This window comes from Oryctolagus cuniculus, chromosome 13, assembly GCF_051225735.1.
Source record: "Oryctolagus cuniculus isolate XC-2025 breed Fujian yellow rabbit chromosome 13, ASM5122573v1, whole genome shotgun sequence".
Taxonomy (NCBI): Eukaryota; Metazoa; Chordata; class Mammalia; order Lagomorpha; family Leporidae; genus Oryctolagus; species Oryctolagus cuniculus.
In genome coordinates, this window is record NC_142879.1 from 25,990,289 (window position 1) to 25,996,288 (window position 6,000).

The window sequence follows — 6,000 nt, forward strand, 5'->3', positions numbered from 1 at the left end:
CAGAAATAATCCTTAGTACTGGAAAGCCCAAAGGGTGCTACCAGCAGATGAGGACAGATCTATGACAAAATCTTACAGAATTAAGGAACCCCCAACTCCATAAAGGCAAAAGGCAGAGTAGGAAAACGGTGATGTTCTCAGAAGGATCCCATAATAACCTCAAATTTGAGGGGGGACTTAGAGCCCCCAGTGACTCCTACCTCCTGCTCCATGCCCTTGTGAGTGGCCCCCACTTCTACCCCATAGAGCACAGCAGGAGCATGGGGATGGCCCTTCTGTGACCAGCTGGGATGAGATCCTAACCTCTGCACTGCGCGCAGACTCATCCGCATCGCACGCGCAAAGCCGGCTTCCAAGGCCCCAGTGGCAAGGCGCTCAGCCAGCCTTCTAACAGCTGGCAGTGAGCTCAGGCCCTCAGTTCAACAACTGCCAGGAACCGAGTCCTGCCAAGTGCATGTGGAAATTGGTCCTTCCCCAGCGAGACCTTGAAATGACTAGAGCCCGCCTCACATGCGACTGCAGCCTATGTGAGACCGGGAAGTAGAGAACACAGCTAAGCTGTGGCCACGCTCCTTACAGAAACTCTGGCTTAAGATGTGGCATTTTGCGCTGCTCATGCTTGGGGCATTTGTTATATGCAATATTAAGATCAAAAACTGCAAAATGAAAATACTACCAGAGATAAAGTTGCTTTTACTTAATTGGAATTTACAAAGCATTCTTTGCAAAACCTGCAGAAAAACCATCTTTTCATGTGTCCCTGAGCTGTTTCCAGGATAAACTCTATCTGTGTCATAAACCAATTTCAGTAAGTGAGAAAGGACTCAAGTCATCCTAAGTGTGTTCGCTGAGTACAACGCAATTGTAAATCAACAGCAGGAAAAAGTCTGAAAAATCCCTGTTTGGAATTTAACACACTTGTAAATAGCCTAGGAGTCAAAAAATAAAAGGGAAATTAGAACATATCTTGAATGTGAGAACAATATGCCAAAAGCCTATGGATGCAGCGAGGCAGTGCTCAGAAGGAATTTTGTATCTTTAAAATAAAATCCCAAATTTAGCTGGCGCCGTGGCTCACTAGGCTAATCCTCCGCCTTGTGGCGCCGGCACACCGGGTTCTAGTCCCGGTCGGGGCACCGGATTCTGTTCCGGTTGCCCCTCTTCCAGGCCAGCTCTCTGCTGTGGCCAGGGAGTGCAGTGGAGGATGGCCCAAGTACTTGGGCCCTGCACCCCATGGGAGACCAGGAAAAGCACCTGGCTCCTGCCATCGGATCAGTGCGGTGCGCAGGCCGCAGCGGCCATTGGAGGGTGAACCAATGGCAAAGGAAGACCTTTCTCTCTGTCTGTCTCTCTCTCTCACTATCCACTCTGCCTGTCCAAAAATAAATAAATAAATAAATAAATAAATAAATAAATAAGAATTTAAAAAAATAAATAAATAAAATCCCAAATTTATATTAGATAGGAAAGTTCTAAAATCAATCATCTAAATCATCTAAGCTTTCCTGAAAAGCTACTTTCAAAGAGTGAGTCCAACTCAAACAGGAGAAAGGAAATAACAGAATAAACAAGTAACAAAGAATCCAGAAGACCACTGACATCAGGAAGAAAATCAACACAAGGTGAGAGAGAATGACAAGAGAATAAAAGCAAATGCAAAAATGAGCAAAATCTAGACTGAAAGAGTCCTCCACCACATAACCTACTGAGGTTAGATTATCGACACTTTATGCTAGCAGATCTGAGAATCTTTATGAAATAGACAAATTCTTACCGAAACTGCCTCAAACGGAAATAGAACACCTGAATCAAAGAAATTGAATTTGTGACTGGAATCTTCGCTCCCAGGAAAGTCCTGGCCCAGTTAAATTTACCAATAAGTTCTCTCAAACCCTTAAGAAAGAAAGAAAACTAAGCCTCACAGACTTTCAGAAAACACACAAGGGAGAAAAAAAGACAAAACACTTCCCTAGTCCTTGTGTTGGTTAGGACCATTTGTCTGAGTCAAAGCCAGAGGAAGACATCACGAGAACACAAATCTCGAGTGTCCGGGTGGGCATTTGGCTTACTCCAGCATTTAAGTCACTGCGCGGGACGCCCACTTCCCATACCTGGCCTGAGTCCCTGCTACTCCACTTCCAATCCAGTTTCCTGCTAACGCGCACCCTGGGAGGCAGCAAATGATAGCTCAAGTGATGGGTGCCAGCCCCCCTGGGGGAGACCTGCACTGCTCTCAATTTCCACCTGGCTCGGCTCTGGCTGTCGTGGTCATTTGGGGAGTGAACCAATGGATGGAAAAACCACCCTCCCCTCTCTCTGTCCTCTTTCTCTGCCACTTAGTCTTGAAGATAAATGAAAATAAAGAAATAAACTTTAAAAAAAAGGAAAAGGCACAGCAAGAAGGCGTGGGACTAAGGATGCAGCAACCTCGGGCGGGCACAGCCCCACAGTGCGACCCCTCGCTGTGCCAACAGGAGGGAGCAGGGGCTTTCAAGGGACAGCGGGGCCAAGGTCGTGGAAGACTGAGGGGTGGCTGAGTCCAGGACATTTGGGCTGTATTTGTCCGGTTTTTCCAGAACGGGTTCTTCCTTAGTGAGTACCCTTCCTTCCATCTTGTCTTCTGCGAAGCCTACGGCGTGACTAAGCAGCTCTACAAGAGAGTTGCTGGAAGTCTCTCCAGACAGCAGAAGCACCCTTCTCAAAAAGAAACAGCGGAGAAACAGTCTGCCCAGCTGCCAGCCTATTCTAAAACAACAAAACCAGTTCACGCCAACCCAACACACGATCCTACTTCGTGATACCTGAACCTAAGTGATAACTTCGTATTTTACTGCCTTAGGAATTAGCATGGTAAGATGTTTTATGAGCAGTCACAGGAATGCATCTGTGAATCTTATCAAAGCTGTTGTTGGAATGGACAGACTCCCATTTAGCCAGGCATAGAATGAAGACTGCAGGCCTGGTTTTAAAATAATAATAATCATAATCATAAAATCTCATTTCTCCAACAGAAAGGCTGACTACATCAGACACTCAAACCATGACCACCATGAAGGAGTGTGTGTGTATGGTGGGGGACTCCCTGGAACAAATATAAAAAATATGGCCACAGGTGCAGTACAGGTCTGCTTTTTTTCGAATTGGTACCAAACCTAATCAGATAGCACAACAGTGAAATGAGGTAGAAGGACAGAGACACGGGTCTCTCTGAAGCTGGATGCACACAGAGGCTGTTGTTGTCAGTCCGAGGCAAAGCTCTCCCTCCAGAACTCACTGCTTTTCCTCCTGTGGCACTCTGCCCAGCGACAAGCAGAGCGAGGGCAAAGGTTATCTGATGCACGCAAAGGAACCCCATGGCACTGCGTCAGGAAGGGAGACAGAGAGCACTTACTGTCTCCATGCAACACCCACCTGGTGAGCGGATGAGCCTTCTGTGTGTGCAAGACCCTGAGGTTTGCTTTCTGCCTGGGGGTGGTTTGCTGCTAAATCACATTTTCCATGCGGGGCGCTGCTGTGGGCAAAGACTTTCCACTGTAACTTGCAATGGAAGCTAGCAGCGCAACCTCGGGCCCGAGGGGAGGATTTCCCCTCCTTGTCTGATCTCACTGATCTCTGGGTGATGGAAAGTATGACCCCGGGTCCTGCTCAACTCACCCAACGACACGGGTGGGTCTTGTCACACAAGAGCAGTCCGAGGAAGGAAATGCATGCCTCTACTATTCCAGTAGGTGGCGCGGTCTCCTCTCCATCAGTCTCCACAGTGGCCCTCCTGCGTTCTCTCTCATCCCTTCAATCTACCTGGCAAACTGAACACTTGAAATCCATGTCTTCTGAAGTCTGGGCAAACAGATGAAAGGATAAGCCCCTTTTTGTAGAAATTTAGTTGTTATTTTGTAGATGAATTGAGTTTGAAGACTGGAGTGTGTTGAATGTTAGTGATGGAACAAGGACATAAGCCTCAGCCATTCTCCCTCATTGCCCAAAGGAGATAAACTTTGGAATGTACTCCTTGCCCTTGAAACTCACTTGGGTCTCACACCCTATTGTCTTCATACCCCACCCTGCATTATTTTCCAGGTTCCCAAGGCCCCGTTCCCCACCCCGCCCAGTTCCTGGAATTCCCCTCCCTGCTGCCCCCTAATGCCGCCCCCAGCCCTAGCCCTCCTTAAAAAGGCCCAGCCCCTGGGGGTTGGGGCCTTCTGCCACACGCTCCATCGTGTACACGCAGGCAGTTGGTCACCCACCTCTGCGGATTGATTTTCTCTGAATAAATGTGTCTGGCTGTAAATTCGTGCACTGCCTCCTCTCTATTCTGCGACCCTTTTCCTAACAGAGGTAATGTTGAACAAAACAACAAATATTTCCAAAACATTAAAATTGCTATAATTTGTTTTAATAGTGTTTTCTTGTAATCCACACCAACCATTTTTTTGAGGGGTAGGGTGGTAGAGTGAGCACAAGAAAACCAGACTTCCCGGGTTCAAATTCCACCTCTCTCACACTGAGAGTTTTGCAATTTGGGCCAAATTGTCTAATGAGTGAGTTTTCCCATCTACACAGCAGGACTGATGAATCAATGGGTTATCGTGGATCGAACACTGAACACAGGAGTGGGCATTTTGTTCCAGTAGGTTAAGCCACAGCTGGGATACCCCAAGGGTCTGTCTTCTCTATTCGCCCAGACATCCTGCCTAGGACTCCGTGATCCAAAGAATTGGGAACATGTCCTTGAATTCTGACTAAAGCTCTAAAATCCCTCTGTCTCCCCATTTAAGACACCCAACCCTGGAGTCACGCAGGCCCCGCCTCCTACCATAATGCAGTTTCACTTTCACCCCCCCCAAAACTTGCTTTCAACATGTTTAAACCTTGGATATCATGTCTGGAACAAATTGACTGCTTTTCCCAGTTGATGGGAAGAAGACAAGTGAAGCGCAGTCAAGGACAGTCCCAGGGCCCGGGCACACCCACAAGTCTGCATCCTAGGCCTGATGTCTCCAGCGGGAAAGGAGGCAGAATTTCTACAAAACAGACATCGTGTGGGCCAGGGGAGAAGTACAGTGCGAGGGCGCCAGCCATAGACAAGGTGCACCGTCTTGGGGGACAGGAACAGGAAGGAGCTAAGGTTCATTGAGCACCGACCTGGTGGCCACCATAGAGCAGTGCTCCCGGAATGCTCCCGGTAGAATGTGAGCTGGATCCAGCCTCCCAAAGCAATCCCCACAAGTGGATTAGGTAAACAACCTTTACTTTTATCTGGATCTTTGGCTGTTGGCAGGAAGCCCACCCCCCCTGCTCTTCCAGAACCCGTATTTGCATTTTAGGGCCTGACAGGTTGGCCCCCTCCCCATGACCACCACCTCCAGCCCCCTGCTGCCTGTCCCTGCCCAGCTTTGAGGCGCATCTCAGTGGTGCCCCCCCAGGCAGGTGTCATCCTCCGCTTTTACTGCTGAGTAGCTGAAAGGTAAGTACCTTTCCCACGGCTGGGCTGCCTAACTCAAAGTAAAAGAGCTACAGGGAATTCTGGTCCATTGATATCGACTATAAGTATCATCCAGAACATAGGCGCTTGGAGTAAAAATACCGTAAGAGTGCAGGATTCAGGAGTGGGAAGATGCAGATTCAAACTCTAGTTGTGGCACTTTCTGAGTGTGTGCAGCCTGGGCACCGGGCTTGGCCCTGCTTTCCCGGACCACAGATGGCTGGGCAGGAGCACCTGAGATGTTTGGCAAGCCCTTGCTGTCAGGGCAAACTCTGTAACTCTAAGACATGGCTAGTGGTAGGCCAACAGCCGGACAGGCCTTGAGCTAATGGGTCAAGAGGGGCAAGGGCAAGGCTACCACTCCAGGCACTCCTCTTTGTCCGCAGGTGCTGACCACCCTCCCGCGCCCGCCCCGCCTCTGAGCTCTCCGGCCCCGCCCACCCGACCAGGGCCCGCCCCTGAGCTCTCCGGCTCCACCTATCCCATCCAGTTCCGCCCCCCGACCCGCCCAAGGTCCC